General features: G+C 39.5%; 2 long non-coding RNA genes and 1 pseudogene across 2 annotated transcripts; 2 read left to right on the forward strand and 1 right to left on the reverse strand.

The window, feature by feature from the left end:
- The window catches only part of LOC120322388, a 30,988-nt pseudogene that overhangs the window by 6,816 nt on the left and 1,675 nt on the right, over positions 1-22,497 (reverse strand).
- Positions 2,394-9,502, forward strand: LOC120322390. The gene is made up of 3 exons (XR_005562190.1): positions 2,394-2,548; positions 6,665-6,862; positions 9,120-9,502. It is a non-coding gene; the product is annotated as an uncharacterized LOC120322390 (long non-coding RNA).
- LOC120322391 lies at positions 20,661-21,761 on the forward strand. The gene is made up of 2 exons (XR_005562191.2): positions 20,661-21,202; positions 21,261-21,761. It is a non-coding gene; the product is annotated as an uncharacterized LOC120322391 (long non-coding RNA).

Raw genomic sequence — 22,497 nt, forward strand, 5'->3', positions numbered from 1 at the left:
AGAGGGGCCGGGAGGGGTGGAAAAATCGGGAAAAGAAGTGCCAAAGGAAGGAAGGACTTGGGCTAATGATAATAATACGCATAATAATGTAACCAGCCGCAAACAAATTTGATTTGCTGGCTCTCTATGGCGACTACAGTGCGATTCAGGGCCATAAATCAATTAAGGAACGTTTAAGGGCAAATTACCAGCATTTTCGTTTCCAAAGGAAGTAGTATAGTATTTATGGTATTTAGAGGAATTCATTCATTTTATTTATAAATATAGCTAAATAAAATGGTTGCTTATTTACTTGTGCTACTCTACGTATTCATGATATGTATTCATGATCCGCATAGACAGATAAAAAGCCACAGAAAAATGCATCGATTATTTGTTAATGATAATAATAGTAGTTAATATAGCTGACTTGCGTGGTTTTGATTTTCCTCCCTAAGCTAACAAACAATTTACTTTACACTTTGCTATCTGCGATTTTAGAAATTATCTTCTCTTAGTAAAGTATAGCTAAAAATGTTCCCTCAATAACCGTGGAGCAGACCCTCCTCCCGATTAATAAATTGCACTTGACGACGTTCACTTATTAATTTCTTTACAAAGTGCACAAGTCAACTGTTTTGTGTGGCTTTTCCGCCAGCCCCTGTTTCCCGGCTTTTCCGGCTGTACGTGACCAATAACAGGGAATTCATCAGTGGCCCCGGCCCCTGTTTTTCCAGATTGTCAGACGAGCTCATCGTGAAGTCAGTGGCCTAAAAACGACCATTATGGAGCTGCTCACTTGATCGTGCAATGTACTTTTTTTTTGTTGCTGCCCAGCACTTAGCACGTTCCCAAGGAAATCAAGAAAAGCTGGAAAAGCCAGGCTGTCTGCAAGAATGCACCAAATTAGCACAGGGCAGAAATCGAGCTCGGAAAACCGAAGGGGGAAACTATGGCAAAATCGGGCTGCAAATACCCAACGGGGAGGGGGGGGGGGGGAGACTGCTCGATGTTGTCCCGCGTCTGGCATTGATTGCCATTTTCCAACTAATGATGTGTGGAAAAGTTTATTTGGCCGGTAAACAGCGCGGAAAATGTTAAATAAATGCCGAGATAAACAAGAAAGAAAAACAAAAGCCAGCGAACAAATGCAAATGCAGACGCGCAGTAGCGAAACCACTAACAATGTCTAAGTTATGAGTAAGTTTGCGGAATGTCAGATATCCAGTACTTAAGCAACTACCAGAATATTAGAGAACATTAAAAAACTGTTTCTAAACAAGAAACTCTTATTTGTTTTTAAAAATGTAAAATCATATCGCAAGTGTCCGGTTAATATGAATTATAATTCAGAAAGCTTTTACTTGTAATATATTGTGTAGCTAATCCCTTTTACGGGAAATAAAATAAACTTGTTTATACTTTATACTAAAGAAACGCCTATATTTTTCAAAAACTATATGCCCCACCTTTTCTGTTACTTTGCATCTTTCGATATTGCAAAACTGGATCGGTCAAATCTTTTTGATGCGTTGATTTTCAGACGCCAAAACAATGAACAGGCAAATGAAATTTATGACCACCAAGAGGAAAATCATGTCAGGTTGAAATGAGCAGTGACCCTGAGCGTTGAATGCAAAAATTTCGCGGAAAATGTGCAAAAAATTAAAGGCCACTGAGCGCGTTTCTAATGATTATGTATCCGAAAAAATAAGCTCAATCGCAGTCGGAGATAATCCATAGATTTTGCGTGCCATCAAACGTAATTGGCGGCGATAAAAACCGATTCGGTTGACTCAAAGCCACACAGATACAGATACATTTACAGATACATTTACAGATACAGATACAGATACTATACAAGGGCGCACATGGCTTATGCGCAATTTCGCTTTGATTTGTCAGCGGTATAAAAATCAAATGTTTTATCTGAATACACATGCATATTTATTGGCCATAAATGTTAGCAACTTCATAAAGACTTTTGGCCTATACAGGCCCACATAAATCTGCTCCTAAACTGTTTAATTTGCCATTTGGTGCTCTTTTTGCCCAGCGATTTTAATAAATTCATAACCACAGAATGTGCCATGCAGTGGAAATTAATTTCATAAAATCACATACACACATGCTGAAAATTTAAATTAATGAGGCGCAGCTCCGCCACGCCCCTCTTTTCCGCCGCCCTCTCCTCACCACAGATAGAAATCATTTGAAGCTTTGTGAACTCATTTCCGCACGGGGGATTTATGTTAGTTATATTTGCATTTCACTAACGGCAAGTCTCTGGCAAATACTCTTCGAAAATATATAGAGAATATTATCTGCACATAGAATCGATTTCAAGCTTGTCTAATTAAATAGAAAATTCAATTTGTTTCATTCTTGTTTGCATTTAAATGAGCCATGAAAGGAAAGCTGCCAGCCACACTTTGCCAGTTCCCACATTACTTAAGCCAACCCAATACCAGAAGGCAGTTCAGAAAGCCAGCTATATTAATAAAATGTAATCGCAATGAACTGAATATTTTGGTCAACCAATAAAAAGCGGAAAATCACACCTTTTAAAGTAAGAAAATCAATAAATGTACCTAAGCATTTGGGATTATTTTATAAATTATTTCAAAATGTTTTGATTAATGTTTCGTTAAGAATAAAAAAGACATTTTTTTAATAAATAGTTTAAGTTTTAGTGAAAAGTTGTTATTCTGTTGTAAAAACCTTCTATTATTAAATTATCTTATCAAAACAATATCATCAATATTGTGCAAAAGAAACCGAACTGCAGACATGTATTTTAAAAGAGAATTCAATAGATAATGCGCATAAAAGTTATGAAATAATAATAATTTATCCGATAGCTAAATTAAATTCAGCAAAGATAAAGCAAAATTTTTCGCTGAAGAGCGATGCTAGATTTTCCAAATTTTTAACAAATATCTAGCATTCCGCAGCCCGAATTGCGGGGAAAATTGGGAACAATTTTCCGGCTCTTCTTGGCGATTTTTAATTAACTTGGAAGCTGTGCGGCATGTCAAAAATTGTGAGTGTGAGTGTGTGTGTGAGTGTACTTCGTCTGCTATTTATTTATTTATTAAATTGTGCACAGTTTTCGTTGGAAGATCTCCGGAAAAACCTCCGCCCAAGCATTTTTAATTATTTATTTCTGGTACAAATAAATTCTGATTTCCGTTGTCTGCCCGCGTGCGTATGTGTGTGTGTGTGTGTGTGCCCCAGTGTGTGTGTGTGTGTGTGCTGCAACTAATTATGTGAGCTCAGTCCTCACACACGGCACACACTAAGCCGCGTGCGTATTAAATATGAATTATATTTTTGGGAGCCACTTCCACTGCCACTTCCGTCACGGCATTGCCACTGGCTCTCAACCAACTGCCAAGTCAACAACAATGGCTCGCAGCGTCAATCAGGCCACGTCGACGTCTCATCAACATCTACGTCATCACATTTCCACTGTGTGCTCTGTTTGTGTGTGTGTGTGTGTGTACTTCTGTATGGGTGTGTTTACTTGGTGTGTGTGAGTGCAAGGATGCAATATTTTTTAGCTGGGCCGAAGTCTGTTTTTAAAAGAAAAACAACTGGAAGTTGCAGAAACCATTTTGTGATTCCCACTCAAAGTTGATTAAGCATTAAACATATTTTTAAGCAGTTCATATTTTGAAATATATAATTATCTTGGAGTTAGTTTGTTCTCAGTGCCAACGGAAAAGCGTACAAAACAGCTCTCAAAATCTTTATCAACGATTTCCAGTTTGCAAAAGCAACTTTACTGCCAAAGGTTCGCCCATTACAAGCGTTGGTAGTAGAGAATTAGAGCTGAAACCGGAAACTAAGCGAAATTTCTGCGAATATATGAGTGCAATTTATCTCGGTGGCCAACGATACGATGGGCACAATCACTCCGAGCTAGACCTTCCCATATGGAGACCTATTAACCCAGCTTTTGTCCGCCCCATTCCGCCTATGCAGCCCATGCCGCCCATGCCGCCCATTTTCGCCCGGTTCTTTCCCGTATTTATTTGTTGGTCGTTGTCGTGGTTTCCGGATTTTGTTTTGTTGCAAATGTGCGCTGTTCCATAAGCATTGTCAGGCCACGCCCACAGCCCACAGCCCACAGTACACAGCCCACTGGCCCCATTTGGCCGCTTTTTACCCGCCCACTTTTCCTAAGCGGCTACATCATGCGCTCAACGATGCGACAACGTTTTATTAATAATACTTGAAGGGCTGATGGGGTTACGAGGAAATGTTGCAGGCAGTCGGCGCTTTTAATGCCCCACATAAAGCGCCAAAGAGTGTGTACGAAGAAAGTGGAGAAAGGAGAGTGCAGAGGAGCAGTTAGAAGGGCGAGTGGTGCGGGGGATTGGGGGAATGGGGAGGTGGAAAGTGGAAAGTGGAGCGGCTCATCTGACGTTACTCATACGCCGAGTGGATTGCATTTGGTTGCCTTTCCTCGTAAGTATGTCATTGCTGGTTACAGCTGCTGCAGCGCCCGTGAAATGAGTAAATACGAAATAAAAAAAAATACATACATACATATATGTATATAAATAAATAATGTGGCAAGCAGCTGAATGAAATCATTGGTCCGTTGCTAAGGTTTCCTTGCATCATCACAAAACCTGAGGACAGCAAAGATTAGTGAGCAACTAAGGTCCGGAAGTTTGAAGTTTGAAATCAGCTTAAGGTGCATTTAAATATTTTTCAGGAATAACGGGTAAAAACAACAAGTTTTGTGGCACAAAAGCTTTCAAACATTATTATTTACCCCGAGTGTTAGTTTTTGTAATCCCCATAACATGCTTAACGGCGGCTTAGTGCTTGTTTCGGGGCTTTAACTAGTCAGGAGTTTACTGGTAAGTATTTTCCACTTGCCTACATACATATGCATGTACATACTCGTATGTACATTTACATACATCCATATGTAAGTACCTCCCCCTCCCCCCCGGCCGCATCGTTCAACTTTCATTTTGGGCTGCTAACGATGCTGCTGATACATACTAATAACTTCTTTCATTAAAAATTCTTATGGGCTGCCGTCAAAAGCCATAACCGCCGAAAGGGGCGTGGGCATGGGCATGGGCGTGGGCGTGTATGTGGGCGGAAAATGATGACAGGCGGTGGAAAATTGTTGCTGGGTCGTATGGGAGATTGGGGGCGGGGTGAGCACACACTTGAGCGACGCTAAACTCGTCCAATTAGTAGCATTTAATTTGGTAAACAGCGGCATTTTCGTGCTTTTGCATTTTTTTGTAATTAAAAGCGAGATGATGATAATGATGTTGATTAAGAAGAAAATGATAAGGAAACGTTGATGAAGAGGAAAAGCAACAAATGTGATAAAGCAAAAGGGAAGAATAGCGCGAGCTGATGAGTAACGTCAGTTTTTCGCGGGCTTTATGTGTCAGACCATCTCTTTCACTCACTGCATATCCATCTCTTTTCACAAGAGTGCTGTGCACTGTACATACTTTCAGTGGTAAGTGTTCTCAATCATAGGCAAGACTTCTTTATCGTGTAACAGTGAATTTTCTCCCTGTGTATTCTGAGCATATGTTTGCATTGTTGCCGCATAACAGCTTCAATTTTTTGGCCATTTTCACCGCACCATCCCCGAATTTTCCAGCCCCCCGCACCAAAGCCATTATTTGGATGTCAACAACGTGCCAGGGAGATGATTGCCCCGGAAAATCTGCCCTCCCCTTCCAAAATTTTTCTCATCATCCCCCCCGCCCCAGTGACCAACACTTTCGCTTCATTTTTTGCACCTGGCCATCCAGTAAAGCTTATTACAAACGGACAAAAAACACACTCACCTCAAATAAAAAACGAAAAAATAGGAATGGCATTTTTTGGGCTCGGGTTTTTTTTTTTTTTTTGGGGCAAACTTTGTCAGTGAAACCCAAACAACGAGTGGAGTAGAACAAACAGATTAACCGCAATAATGAACACGGACAAACGCACGAGAGCGGTGCAAAGTGGAAAATGGAAAATGGAAAATGGGGGGCAGATAAAAAGGGACTACGGCGTGACAAGGAGGTGGGGTCAGGAAAAGACCTTTCTGGAGCAGTTTCTGCTGTGCGGGGAATATGTTTTTTTTGCATTTTTAGATTTAGACGAAACAGTATTTAAAGGATAAAGTTATGCTACGTATAATTTAAAGATCTAACTAGGCTACTATTAAAAATCAAATAAGCTAAAATAGGTTGCACTAACATTTTCCGTGTGAAAAGCATACGCCCTGTGAACTAATTACTTCACCCTACAAAATTCCGTCGGTTGGTCAGTGTTCTGTCGCAGGCTCAAGAAAATGCGGACGGAAAATGGTCCGCCAGCTGTGGTCATTTTCCGAGTCGCAGGTTTTTTTTTCTTTTTTTTTTTGGAAGGGGACAGGTGTAGCGAAAAAGCAAACTTAACACTGGCACACAAACACACGTGAACGCATTTAAAGAGCTTGGTAAATTATGCAGAGCCACAAAGCTGGGAAAACCAAGCAGAGTGAAGAGGAAAAGCAGCACAGCGGAAAAGCGGAAAAGCGGGGACAAAGCACACACACACACACACACACACCCGCACACAGAGCCACCATCATCTCAGCGCGACTAATAAACTCAACTTAGCTGGCATAAAAAAATATCCATGCAAATTAATTAAATATTTACAGTTTACTGACATAAGCCGAGGACACAAAGCTCTAGAAGAAGAAAGGCGACGGCGACGACGACGGCGACGGCGACGGCGAAAAAGCGGAAGACTGGAAGAGCGGAAAAGCGGAAAAACGGAAGAGCGGAAAAACGAGAGGAAGTGGCGAGGAGCGCGAGAGCGAAGTGAACTTTCCGCTGAATTGCAAAAATATGCAAAGGTATGCAGGAAGTGTACGAATGAATGACTGAATAAATGACTGACTGAGTGAATGACTCAGCCTAGAAGAGCAGACAGACGGATTATGACAAAAAACTTGGCAGCCAGAAGGAAGTGTGCTAAACTACTTGATACCCCTTGCTTTTCAAATTACTCAAAGTGGCATTATTGCGAGAAGATGGCATAGAAACACATTAGCATTTAATTATATTCTTTAATTGGACATTTTTAGTTATGGTACTGTTTATAATTTACTGGAAATATTTGTAGGATTAGGACTATGGAATTAGTAATGGTAACCACTTAAGAATGCAATATATGATATTATATTTTCTACTGTACGAAAACCTATAGGAGTTGTTGGCAGGCGTTTTAACACCCGATCTTTTACTTTAAAATTCTTTGCGCTCTTCCCAATTTCTGATTGACCATATACCCTGCTTAGACTAACACTAGAGGGCATTTCCAGCGGGCAACCAAGGCAGATATGCTACTCTACTTCTTTTTCGCTGAATAGTTGAGCAGGCTCACCTGCAAAATGAAATTAGTGCTAAGGCAAGGTGAGGACACGAAGTTATTTCATTTGAGACTGGCAACAACGGCGAACAAACAAGCCAACGAAAAAGAACTGAGGGGAACAAATAAACTTTTATGTTTGTAATCAAATTTTTGCCAGGCTGCTGACGTTGGGCATAATACATTTAAATCAATGCAGCTCAGCAAGCGGAGAAACGGAGAAATTCTCGTGCATTCTCTAGAGAAACCGAACTAAAGAACCCCATACGCTGACTTAAGTTGTACGTCCTAAATTACAAAACATGGAAATGTAAAGCTTAGTGCTCATTTTAAACAGTCCATCTCAATTAGCAACTAACTAACAATCGTATCAGGTAAAATATTAATAAGTAATTTCTAGACTTTTTACTCGGCTCGCGATTAAATAATTTATCCATCTCAGTGGTGACCTAATTGTGCTACTCGATATGTTAATTAGTTCCCAAAGCCTGACACTTAACTTACGGCCAGCAAAGTTTTCCCTCTTCTTTTTGCCGTGTCACCTACATATCACTCACGGCCCCATTTCCACTACCGCTCCCCGCCCACTTGAGAATTTTCCCAATTGCAACCCCAAAATGTTGCACTTGACAACGGGAATGGCAAGAACAAATAAAGAGGGAAGACAACGCAAATGAAATACCAAAGTAAAATACCAAAAATATTCGAACAATGAAGAACCCAAAAATGAAAAGCTGGAAAAGTGGGTGGTTGGGTGACTGGTTGCCAGAATAGCTGTATGGCTGTATGGCTGTATGGCTGGTTAGCAGGGCTAAGCGTTTTCGGGGAAAACTTACGCCCTGCAGGGCTCAACTTTTAATGGCAAGAGCAAAGAGAACAGGGTCGAGGCACAGAAGCGTGTGCATGGTACACATGTTCCAGCTGCGGGTTCCAAAAACAAGAGCAGGAAAATCGGGGGTTTTTCCGACGGCGGGCGGCGGGCGGAGTGGGGTACGGCATACTTAAGTGCATGTTACCCGAACAATTTACTAGCGTAAGTTGGAAATTTTTGAATTGGCTAAGAAGCACAAGGAGCTGAGAAGGGAAAAGCTGGGCGGAAAGGAAGCGAAACGCAAAAACTTAAAAGGCATGAGGCGGTGTGGCATCACTGAACAGCTGAGAAAAAGTTAAGAAAGCCTCACAAGAAGTTGAAATGAAGATTTATTTGCCTATTTGCTTATTTATCTTTGGCTCAACTGGAGGCTCCATCAACATGAGCCGCCGACCACCCAGCCCACCAAACAAAAAAATGCCACCCGCCCCCACCCGGAAAGTGGGTGGAAAAGTTGCCAGCAAAAGGAAATTACGTTAAGTACCGAAAACTTAAACGTCGAGTGGGTGGCTGCAGAAAGTCCCAGCCGTGTGTTGTGTATAGTTAGCATGTTATAAATGTTGTAAAACATCTTCACACACTGAAAGACATAAAGGAGATATTAAACGGCGCGTATTTTGCTCTACATCAATTTAAAAAGACTTTATAGAGTAAACTTACGGTTAAGCTGTTATTCTATCTGTTAACTAAAGTTTTATATAGACACTTTTACAGTGTTGCGGTAAAATAATTTAGATTCTAAATAAATTTGAATCTTAAGCCAATTAGTATATGATGACGTATTTCTATAAAATTACTAGCAATTTTATACCATGTACAAATGCCTTCTCTCAACCTTCTGTAAACATTAAAATTGCTGCTTTCTTTATAGAAATCAAGTATCTTCCAGCTGAATGGAGACTCCACTCTGCTCGACTTCACTCAAATGGGCAATTTAATTATACGGAAATCACACAGAATTCATCTAATTAGTTTGGCGTTTTAATTGCCCGGGGGAGACCGCTGGAGGACACTTGTCTCCACTCCACTAGCTGCCATAAATAATGTCATCTCGGTCTGGAGCCGGAGAGCCGGAACTGAAACTGAAACAGAAACTGAAACAGGAGCCAAAGGACACGAAGGAGTCTGACTCCTCCTGCCGCCGCTTCAATTGTATCTGTGCCTTGGAAATATTTCAATAATAATTCCTTCCATTTGTGATATTAAAAAATATACCCGCGCTGGCATTTGTAGCCGTATTTGCGTATTTCCCTACCTGTGTCTCTGCCCATCTGGATCGGGTCTGAGTCTGAATCCGAGTTTGCATTTGCATTTTCTTTATCTGGCAACCAATTGGCATGCGTTCCGTTTGCATTTTCCCGACGTAATTGGCCAATGCAAAGAGTATGAAACCAAGCAGCAAAGTGCACAAAAAAACAGTGTATGAAAATGTATGAGGAGAATGTAAAAAAAAGAAGCAATATTCAGCGAACACAGAAATGCCAACGAATCAATACTCGTTTAATAGGCTAGGATATTATATATACATATGGCCGCCTTAAAAGAGAAAATAAAATTCGTTTCATCATGGAATAGTTACATAAGCAGTAAGCCACACAAATCAAAAGTTTGTCTCTCCGATTTGTAACCTCAAAATGTTCAATTAAAAATCGAATACATCGATCGTGATGGAAGGTCACACCACTTTGATGTTGCTTCCTGCTGACAATTTATTTATAGAAACATGGTATTTACTTCACATCAAATGCAATTCATGACAACTAAATCAAAGGCTACTAATCGAAGCGAAAAATTTTCTTGCGAGTGCCTACACTTTTCCGGAATGGGGATGGAAAACCACTTTGACGCTTTATGCGCCTGGAAAGTAAACGAGGTTTTTTAATATTTTACCACGCACACACAAAAGTGCTTTCAGTTTAGTTAAAAGTTACGTAAAGACCGCAAAACGCCACTCAAAGTGCCAAATTTCACGCCACTTTAAGGATCCCGAGATGAGGGCTGAGTGGGATGACTTTTAATCCTTTTTGCATTTTGCGCTGCACATAAAAAGCATCATTAAATAAACATGAGGACATGGATGTATGATTGCCCCAGACTTCCCACTCTTGAATCTCCAAGAACATCGAGAATCTCCGGCAGATGCGCCCGTTTCCGCTTTGGCGATAAAGTTTATGGCCAAGTTGGAACTGCCGCCAATGAATCTCCACCCCGCTCCTTCCACGCACTCTTTTTAATTTAGCCAACCTGCCTTTTTGGATTGAAAACTTGTCCCTTGCCAGCAAACAAAACAGGCCAAGCGAAAGTTTAGTTGCTCTCCAACTTTCAAATACACTTGATGGTGGCCACCATATCTGTATTAGGTTTAATCGGAGTAAATTAGATTTACCAAATGCAGATTTACTTGTAGGTAGCACATCATAAATCGGTAGAGACGTCGAAATTACAATGCCCCACGTTGGGCGCCACTAAAGTATTAAGCAACATTTTCTACCTTAAAGCTGTATTCATTTTTAAATCATTAACAGCCGTTAAAAAATAAACATACACACATTATTAGAAACAGAAATCAGTCACCCAATTCCAGGCTGCACGTTATAATTGCCATGCCTTCGAAACAAAAGAGTATATGAATACAATGAAGATGCGACAGCGTAAGACGAAGAATAAGTAAAAGAAAAAGGAGCGGCAAAGACAGAAACTGCAGTGAATGAAGAAAGGAATCAAGTTTTTAGCCTTAACTTCAACTCGGTTCCAACTTCAAAACTTCAAGTTTGTTTGGCCAATTAAAATTGTGAAATATATTTGTCACGACTACCCGTTCCATCTTCTTTGTCTCCCGCCCCGCTTTTAATAAGCAAATGCAAATGTCGCCTGCTGCCTGCTGCTAAATAAATGGCCAAATTGATTTATGTTGCGAGTTATGGGCGGAGAAACCAACGACACTGGAGCAGAGTGTGGTTTTTTCCTAGAGGCGGATTATGGTGGGGATTCTGGGATTGAAAGACCGTAGAACTGCGGCTACCAACTTTGAAAACTAGAAAGAGCAAGTGTGGAAGACTCGTGTTAACAATACGACCTGTATTTCAAAAGGTACTGTATTTGCAAATTATAAATTATTTAACATTATTATAAGTAGGGGTAGGTCTACGATCATTAGAGAGGTTCTTGGTCAAAATACTCAACTAAATTTGCGTTTCCACTGAAATGAGGCCAAAAAGACCTAGCAGCGTCGCAAAAATCCATAAAGTAAAACATATTTTTTCAGCTGAATGAAGTGAACTGAAATGGAATCAAATATCCTTCTTATGTAACCACCATCTCTCTCCTCCGGAAAACTATCTTTCCGCCCTTTCTACAAACTTTGCACTGCCTCCACCATTTTACCATTTTTTGTATCATTTTTTCTGGGCTAGATAAATGCCGTCTGTGTGTGTCCTTATTTATGTTCCCTGGCTGGTGATGGTTTCCGTGTTTCCATGTGTTCGTGTGCCGCTCACATCTTTATTAAAGAGACGGTCGTAGTTTTTAATAAAAATTCATTCAACCCCCGCCAAAGGAAACTCCGTCGTTCCTTTTTTTCTTTTTTTTTTGGGTGAGTATGTGGGTTCATCTAATTTATGTACTACTACAGTGGGTAGTGGACTCTGTGGGTGCCTCCTAATAGTTTTTAACTTAAATGGGAAAATAGGAAAATGGGCTGGGAGACAATATACCTTGGCCAAAAAGGACGCAGGCGAATCTCTGATGACGACAAAGACGCCGAGGACAATGTTTCCCCATCAGCCATCTCCTACGTATTTCTACTTAAACTATCTTCCACTCTTTCTGGCTATTTCCTCGCTCCTCTACGGCTGTGCGTTTTTTTCTTCATGGCGTCTTGGAGGCGGCTTCTTTTTGGACCACAAGCAGGCTATTGAGTCGTGTATCTTGGCAGCATCTCACTTAGTCCTTTCCACCCAAAAGCCCATCAGCCCAACCGCCCAACACCACCCAACACCACCCAACACCACCCAACTCCTTATGGTAGATGGCTTATTTTATCTGTCTGACTCTCGGGCGATGGTGGCGATGGTGGTGTTGGTGGCCCCCCATTCGTGTGTCGATATTTTATTTTTATTTGAAAAAATCAATTTATGGGCTCTTTTGCAATAAACGATTTCTCTTTTATTTGTCTTCCCCGGCAACGTTCGTTGTCGCTGGTCGTTGTTCTTGGTCTCCTTGTGCTTTATGGTCGCATATCCTTATAATATTTTCTATAGTTGTCAACGCTTCAGCTACGGCATCTCGTTCTTTTTGGTTTCCAGGACCCCCGGCCTCCATTATTCATTGTATGCCATACCATATAGGCTACCCCTCTCCACACATACTCTCAAGTATGTGTGTGTGTGTGTGGGTGTGGGTGTGTGGGTGCGGGGCCCGATTCATTTTTTACCCCATGAGATAGTTAAGGAGCAGCAACGAAAATGGGGCGCAAGAAGTTTGTTTTGCCCCTAAGAAAAATGACCCTCAAAAATTTTGTATATATGCGATAGTGTTGGGGCTAAGGCTGGGGCAATATAAAAAAAAATGACCTGTCCAAAGGGGCAAATGCATTTCACTTGAAAGGCTTTTGACCAGACTTCTTCCCAGCAGCGAGCGCAAAACACATTAGAAAATATTCACTTAGGGCAAACTATTTGCATATGAAGTCATCGAAGTGCAACTGGGCGGATGATTGATAAATGAAGAAGTCAAGCGGGCTCGAAATTGAGGAAAATTACAGATTTACAAGATGAAGCAATACGGATAGTAGTTGATAAATGGAAACAACAATTTGAATGTCATGTGAGAAAGGAAAGTGGGGAAAATATATTACCTATGAAAATACTACTTAGTTTTTTTAGAAACTCAAAGTAAAAATAAAATATTACCTATAAACATACAACTTAGTTTTTTCAGAAACTCAAAGTAAAAATAAAATAAAGTCAATGTATTAAATGTTTATTTACATTTTATAGTTGGGCTTTCATTTAAAACATATTCTTACACATATTCCACCAATTTATTTATTTATTCTTCACAAATCAATCTTTTGAAATCAGATTTTACAAGTTCCAGGAGCAATCTATTCTTATTCTTAATCATCAACCTAATTTATTTGGTGCATATAACGCTTGACCCTGTACGCTATTTTAAATGCTCGCAGTTTCCATGGAATTTTTGTATAATCTATTGCCAGTATATCCTCCCTTTTGCAAGACATCTTTGTATAATTTAAAGCCCCGTTCAGCCCCTCTTTTGTGTTGGGGTACTGGAAATGAAAAATTTAAATCGCCGCATTGGCCATTATTTCCACTTACAATTCTCCTCCCAAATCGCCTTCTACCAGCTTTGTTTGTACTATACGTTGGGGCTTCCCTTATTGGGGAACGGGATAACTATACTTGGCGATAGTTTTGGTGGCTGTGTCTCACTTTGTTGGGTTTTTATTGTTGCTTTTTATGCGCTGTACACAAGTTTTTATTCTCTTCTTTATATTTTTTGCGCCAGCGAAACTTTCCTTTTATTTATTTCCTGCCTTGCAAGTGCCTGCCACGCCCCATTTAAAATGGAAATGTTCTCAGCCATTTTATATTGTGTTTAATACTTTTTAAAGGAGTGGGAACGTAGGCGAATGGCTTTCAATGAAAAATTTTCAACAATCAAAAAAATTACACACATTTTTCTGCCATGCCTGATAATTTATGAACTTGTCAAATGTGTCTCAGTTTTCCCACCCATTCAGGCATTCGCTGTGCAAAATTTATTCATGCCTCTGCTGTTGGAAAAAGAGTTTTATTTATTGTGATCGTCGTGGCGCAGAAAAAATGAGAGTTTAACTTTATGCGAGATGCAAAACCAAATGCATTCCACTGCAACAGCAACTTCCTTTGAGCCCTTTCCACATGTGGCAATTATTTGTGTGTGCGGCCTCGCCTTTCCACTCTTCTTTTTGGGGCTCAAATTAAATTTACAATTTGTTTGGCCAAAGCCAAAAAGTTCAGCAGAATGCTGATATCGGGACAAAGAAAAATTGGTTCCGCGGCGAGTTAAAAAACGAATAAAAGCGTATTTTTAAATAAAGCAGGCGGAAGAAGTGCCATACTCTTGTGACTATTTTAAAATTTCTTAGATTTAAGAAAACGGCGAATAAGCTTCCGAAAGTGATGGTTCATATACATATTGTAATATATTAATTTTAATTGCGAAAGGCAAGTACATAAATATACTATACTATACACACCCCACTAAAATGACTATAAAAAATATTTAAAGTTAATTTTCTGTAGCTTAAAATACCTTCTTCCATAGATGTCACTGCAGTTATCGCTTTTTTATTTCAGTATTTGTTAAGTTAGTTTGGGTAATGAGGCTAATCCAATTTAAGCTGTCGCTGTTCCATTTTTGCGCTTCAAAAACTGAATTTCGTTTCTATTTTCGTTTGTCTCTTTTTATTGAATTTCCATTTCGATTTCCATTTTGGTCCGCCCAACAACAACGAACAATGAACTGGGACCGTTCTGGCAGCCCCCTTTACCCCCCTCTGACATATTTGTGATCTATCAAAAAGCAATTCACTCAACCGAACCATCAGCATTCATTTGGATTCATCCCCGACACCCTCAACCGTTCGTTCAGCCGTTCAGGCATCCATCCATCCATCAATCAATCAATCATTATGCTCATAAAAATTAGCAACATCAAGCGGTAAACGGGAACAAATGAAACGCTGCTCCAAGCCGCAAAAATGTTTGCATTAAAATTAATTACAACTGAAATCGTAGCCCAGAAATCTACGTCTGATGAATACAAATTGTGTGGGCGGCGTAAAATATGGAAGCGCATTAAAAGGGTTATGCCATTGGCATCCCACGGGGCGTATGCGCAACGCCTTTAGCAAAGGCACTCGGCGACCGTAACAACTAAAAATCCATCAGCACTCAGTGCCCCACGTGCCCCCCGTGGAAATGGGACACGTGTTGGGGACTTTCACACCACGTTGAAAGGTGTTTCCCCGCCGGACAAATTGGAGGGCAAACAAAGAGAATCCAGGTCCAAGCCGAATTTTGTATAATCTTTCAGTGCACTGGTGTACTACACTCTGTTATATAAAAATAAACGTTAAAAGGATTTTGCGAAAAGTTTTATTGAATGGAAAGGAAAGCCATTCATTATATTTTAGAGGAAAAACAAAAATATATAAATTTAACTAATACCAAAAAAAAAGAAAAAATTAGAATATACATTTATTGACTAAAAAGTATGGTAAGCCATACATTTTATTTTAGAGGAAAATTTATATTTATTTTATATTAGTACCAAAAAAAAAAAGAAAAAGTATGCAATATTCATATTTCAGGTAGAAGTAGAATGCTTATCCATATTAAATTAACAAACAAAAATGGAAGCCAAAGTCAATTCCAAGAAATGTAATTAAGGGCTTATAAGATACATAAACTCACAATTCGGGCAATCTTCTTTAATTTATATGAGCACCACTTCATTCCTGGAATTCGCCTAGAAATTTGAACGAAATGTGTTGTTCTCCAATGCAGGGATTTTCATTGTATTTATTGCCGCCCGAGTCAAGTGGAAAATCATGTGAGGGGCGGGGTTTCACACACATGGAAAGGGGGAGTGAAGCTGTTGGAAAGTCTTACAAGCCGCCGAGTGACAAAGCAGGGAAAACATGGCTGGCATGTTTGTTTTATAAACAGCTTTTTTATTGCTACCAGGAGGTGGAGTAGGCCACGACATGGCCGAACTTTTAATTTCTCAAATTTTTGTTCCACAAAACTTAACTGACTCGGTATATTTTGGGTTTGGAAACATTTTGAAATACATATTATTGATATTACGCTTGTAGCATTTTTTTATCATCTCAGTTGGCTGAGTGAACCGAAGAAAACCTCCCATGGCTCCTCATTTCCTGTCTCGAGTTTGTTTGCTTGCCTTCCTCTTTCGGAAGTGTCTTTTTTTAGCTCCTTCGAACTCTTTGATTTGATTAGTGCTAACCCCGCACCATCTTCTTCTGATTGCTCTATGAATGAATCCCGATGAATGGCCACAAAGAAGAGAAATCATTCCCCTTTTTATGATTTTTTGCTCGATTTTTCAGTGCTGAAATTGGTTTCACTTCGTCAGCGTTATCCGTACATATCAATGTGTGTGTGTGTGTGTTTGTGTGTGTGCAGGATTCTGAGTCTGATTCTGAAATTAGCTTGTTTCCTGAGCTGTCGCACATGTGCCACGAATTTTCAGCTTCCAAATTGAGTTACGAAAGTGGAATGATGTTAATGAACGCCGTGTGCTCTTCGCTGTCTGTGTGTGTGTTTGTGTGCGATTTTTTGATTTTTCACTTATATTCCCCGAAAACTCAACTTCCTTTCAGCTATTTGCTACTTTGCGGTTTTCATCAGATGACAATTTTGCGGACTTCCATTGAATATAAGTAAGAAGAGTGTACAAAAAACTGACCTATTTAAAGGCTTATATCTGATTTGTGGCATTTTCATGAATATATTAAAATTGTGAACTGGCTTTGATACTTCATATTTTCCATTTGTTTGATATCTTTTGTACTCTCAGGCATCACTTCACTTCTTCCACTCATTTGTCAGTGTAATACTCACGATGATCTATGCCAATCTATTCCAAAAATCTTTTCGTGGGCCGTTTTCTGTTCAATCTACCGCACAGTTGCGACTCATTAAGAAATCATTTTTCACAAGGAGCCAAACAAACAAACGGGCGTCAGCAACAAATAAATAAAGACAATTTGAATGAAGGGACCGGGGGAATGGCATCGTTTGGCTAAGAATAGAAACCTAGGGGAACAGGCACTTGTTGAAAATGAAACGAGAGGGAGAGCGTAACGAGAGCGAGAGGCAAGATAGTCGGCAATGCCATGACCTCTCATACATTTCCCAGGAAAATCCCATTCAATCCATCCATTGCATGTCTTAAATTCCGGAAAATTACTACAAATAATCCAGCAGATCTTGGAGGAATTTCAATTTATAGTATTTACCTTGATTTCTTTTCGGCTGCCTCTACGATTGATGATCCATTTATGTCGCCGTTCTTCTGGCTGTTGGGTTTAACATATTAATTTATTGAATTGAATTAAAACGCGAACTAAACGGAGTATTTGAAAGAATTGAATTATGCTGTATTAGATGTTAGGTTATTGTTCTTCGCGATGAAGCCACCTCACACTTTTTGCACTTTGATCTGCTTTTTAATATTTGTTCACTTAATTCTCGCCTCTTTTCGTGTTTATTTTTGACTTTTGTTCATTGGATTTGCAGCCCTGTGTTTTTTTTTTTTTGTTTAATTTTACGCTTGTTTTGCTTTGTTTTGGTTGATCTTGCTTTTTAATAACTTAAATGCAATTTGTTCTAATTAATTTATATGATATGTTGAATTAATTGCATTTTACTTTCGTAATATATTTGGACTCTATTTCAGTCTATTTGAGCTTGGTTTACTATTATGTAATTAATTATCAATTAGTTTATTAAGAATAAAGTTATTTAAATTTGAATTTGAAAATATTTCAAATATAGAAGATTCTCATAATAATTCGAAAGTTTTGTTTAGTGTCTCTAGGCTTTTGTCTTAAAAAAGGTCTCCGTGCTGAAATGAGAAAATGTTGAGAAGAAATTAATGAGTAAGTCGAAAATTCTATTTATGCTAGTGCAGTTTAAACAAGAGAAAACGCTACAGTCGAGTTTCCCGACTATCTGATACCCGTTACTCAGCTAGTGGAAGTGCGAAGGAGAGTCTTCCACACTAACAGTTTTTGGCGGTTTGTGGGCGTTAGAGTGGGATAGAAACCAGATCGACTCGGCTATTGATCCTGATCAAGAATATATATACTTTATATGGTCAGAAACGCTTCCTTCTGCCTGTTACAAATTTTTTAACGAATCTAGTATACTCTTTTACTCTACGAGTAACGGGTATAAAAAGAATAATAATAATAATATATATTATATTGGCGACGACTGAAGGGAACGATTTCTCGATTCCATCAAATTGTATCATCTGTATGCCATTTTATTGCCTTCTGCTTGACCCAAAGACAAAGAAAGAGACGGCAGAGTGTGAAAGAGACGCCGCGATCGTTACCGTCTTCCATTGAATTATGCTGCAATAAATTTCACCTCATAAGCCAATAATGACGAAAACTTTTGTGTTGCACATTTCGTGCCATGCGGCTGCCCTACTCCTGTGACACCCCCCACCCTTTCCACCTCATCACGCCTTACCGCCCACTAGCCCCGTCTCTGTCGCACTCATTTGCTCTTCCTTTTGTGCCGCCTGCCTGCATAACAATGTCCTACATTCCCAACACGTACCATCGACAAGAACAACAACAGCAACTTCGGATGCTATTAAACAAGCGAGCAGAGGGGCGTGGCACCAGCCCACCGCCTCTTCTTGCCCGTCCATCCGCAGTGCGAGCGAGATAGACTAATGCGAAAGCTGCATACGAAACGTAACGAAAATTCAAAGCCCAAAGTTATTGAGACAGAAGAGTGGCGGAGAAGTGGAAAATCGGGCTTGTCAGACTTGTCGGTATATATATATACACATATATACATACATATATATATGGACATATATACACAAGATATATGCATATGCAAGCTATAATGTATGTATGTATATCTGTGCACCAGTGCATTTACCCACATGCATATGCGGGCCGTGATTAAAGCCAACTTAAAGCGAAACTGCGAAAGGCAAGCGAAAAGTTGGTCAGAGATAGCGCAAAAGGAGCGGCAGAGAAAAGATAAAATATGTGCAAAAGATTCACTGGGGAAAATAGAGTTTAAAACTCAAAAAGAACATTGTGGTAAAAGAGCTCCACTCTAATATGAGTTCTATTGTTGACTTAATCATTTTAAAATAACTTTATCTTTGCAAGTATTTAGTGCTAATTTTTTTGTTTTAAACGCACAGTTCACTACTGATCATTACACTATTTGTTTTGCCTTCCTTCTTTTCTGTAACTTCTAATCTAATATTATATTTTAAGGTCTTCACTCTTCCACGCTTTTCATGTGCTCATTTTAAAGAAACATTTATTGGAGAATATAGTGTTGCAACATTTCTTGCATTGTGTTAGCAAAGACATTCCCGATCCATCTGCAAAGTAACTGCATAATATAAGCACACACCCTTGCCAATCCCCCTTGTTTGGTGTACGGTCTAGTACAGTTAAGTAGTTACTATATACGATGAGGCCAGCACAAACATTTCCGGGCTGCTTTCGATTTCAAGACAAAGCCAAAAGTCGAACTTCTTCTGGGCCAAAAGGGGTTGAGTTGGGACTTCTCCGCCATCGTCATCGCCAGCTCTGAATCTCGGTCACGGGGCGAAAACTGGGGATGGCTTCGGTGGAGAAGACCTCTGTGCTGGGCGACATAAATTGACGGCGGTTCTATGTATGAAAGGGCATGCCATTAAATAAATATTCCGTAATGTGCCGTCTGTCTCCCTTTGCGAGTATGCCCCCCCATCGCTGGCTTCCGAACTATGTATGTAATTAAATTTGGTGTTTTTACTCGTCTGATTCAGTTAGTTTCACCAATTTACATATGGGCCCACTTGCGCGATCCTTTCACGCGGTTTTGCCGGGTTTGTCGGGCTTTTCATTTGGACTCTGTGGAAGCCACTTGCAGAAGGTAATAAAGACGACTTTGCTGTTAAGAGTTTCGTTAAGCGACCTACTCGAAGTGAAAACAGCAGCTAGTGGATAGAATGTTGATGGTATTCAAGCGTGTAATAAACTCAGCGGATCATACTTCCTTTGCGAATGCATATCATATTCTTTATTCTTTTTATATTATGTTGGTAATATAAAGTGTGCATTAATTTGGTACATTACAATTAAGGCACTTGTCCTAAAGCAACTATTTACTGCACTCTATCCATCCAATGGCATTTTGTACAACCATTAGCTTTCCTCTACTTTAAGTGTGCACGTTGCTTATTCTATTTTTAGATAGACAATTTTTCATCTTCATTCAAGTGCTTTAACTAAGTTAGTGCATCGTTATGTACTCTCCTCTTTAGCCACCCATTTTCCTCGCTATTCATCGTCATCACGAGGCACGCTTATTCTCACTTATCGAAGCATACTTATGGGCGCAGGCGAAGCTTAAGTGCAACATTGTTGCTGTGGCGGGCTTGCACGGAAAAATATTATACATTAACTTCCAAGAAACATGGATGTGGCACGATTGCAACTAGTTTTATAATATATAGGGCATTAGCGCTGTCATTTGCTTTATTTTTCTAATATTTAGAATAGATTTTCAACTTAAAGGTCAAAAATATAAAGAAAAATAAATCCACAGTCATTTCCTTGTTGCATCTGACTCTTTCGCTATAAAATCACTTTTATTCGTCTGTTAAATTTTTTAGGTTTGACCCTAATACCTTTTCTGACGGTCTGAAATCGAGAGCTGACTTATTTTCAAGTGTACCCTAGTTGGTGTTTTTGCTTGGCTAGTGTAAAAATAGTGTTTTTGTTGTTTTCTGTGCGCTGCCTCATTGCATTTTCGTTTTTGGGGGCATTCGCTTGATTATGTATATTTACCCTAACACATGGAGCAAGGATGGAGAGGGGGTCGCGGGTAGTTGGCCTGTAATTGCTATTTACACTAGCACACTCACACACACACACACACACACACAGATACTCACTCTCACATCGAGCGAAGATCCTGGCGCAGACACATACACACGAGCACATGCACAATTATGTTTGTGTGCCTGATTTGATGGCGATAGCAGGCCAGGCCAGAAACCAAATCAAAGCCAACAGCAAACAAATAAATACAAACACAAAGGAAGACACACACACACACACACAGATAGTCACCAACACAAAGGAGGCGAGAGAGAGCTGGCCGTGTGCATGTATGTATGCAAAATTTTGCAATGGTTTAATGCGCGACCTAAAGACCATTTAAACTAGGACAAATGAGGCCAGGCGCAGGACCCGAAAACCCAAAACCCAAAACCCAGAACCAACAATCCAAAGCCCAAATCCGTAGCTGAAACTCGGATCACAATGGAAGGATATGTCGAGACGACAATAAAGGAAGTCACTTTTGTTTTCAGCCCGCATTATTCGCCATTATGCAGTGTGCTACAGTGTGGATTTTTACCAGGCTTAAATCAAAAAAAGATAGCGACAAATATGCGACACTTTCGTCCATGTACATTCTCCCTGAATATCCTGCCATCTGATTTTTCGTACTGGGATGTTGTTTCCTTTTTCCTGCTCGTAAATTAGGTCAAGCGTAAAATGACAATAGCTAAAATGAAATCTATCAAAAGCGGACCACCTATTGGCTACCGAAAGTGCGGAAAAATTCAGTAGCAGTAACTGAAGTATTAGGCCCTCTCTGTTCCTATACGTTTCAAAGAACAAAATAAATTTGGGAATTAAATTTATCAATCTTACAAGGCGAAATAAGAGTGTGTATCGTAAATGTATTTACATACAGATATAGCTCAAAATGGTTTGTACAAATGATCGGCTAAACAAGTATGCCCTTGATTACCCTGTACCGGAAAAGTTTGATTATGATTCCGACAATTTCTCTTCTGCTTGCGTGACCAATTGATGATGCTGGCTCCGAGTAAATTTATTTTATTTTAATTTATTTATTATATTTTTCATCAATTAGTTTTTCGGGCTTTTTCATACTTTATTTTATTTGGACTGCAGTCCTTGTTGTTCATTTCGTGTGTGACTGAGTTTTTACTGGCATGGCAATTTTCAGTTTATGGACATGATTTCCTCTGCGCCGTTTCTGCTTATATAAATAAATAAAGAGATGCAAAAACAAAATTGAAATGAAATTTCATATGTCATTATATTGCACAATTATTCCAATTGTTTTTTTGTTTTCAACTTTGCTTCGCCTGAATTTTTTTTACCCTATCGACCGTTTTTTGTTATTTCTGCATATTAAATGCGTAAGCGCCAGCATTTGCATTAATTTTTTGTGGCCATTTTGATGTTTTTCCTCCATTTTGATGATTTAATATGGCAAAATGTGCGGAACCAATTTGAAAACATACACATGTATGCATGGAAATCAAACCGAAGAGGGGAGAAAGCCCCTGACAATAATTATTTGTGATGGAGGAAGCCAAGTGGCCATTTCTTTGCGAAATTCTGAATAATTTTACGATTGAGCATT

The sequence above is a fragment of the Drosophila yakuba genome, chromosome X, assembly GCF_016746365.2.
Source record: "Drosophila yakuba strain Tai18E2 chromosome X, Prin_Dyak_Tai18E2_2.1, whole genome shotgun sequence".
Taxonomy (NCBI): Eukaryota; Metazoa; Arthropoda; class Insecta; order Diptera; family Drosophilidae; genus Drosophila; species Drosophila yakuba.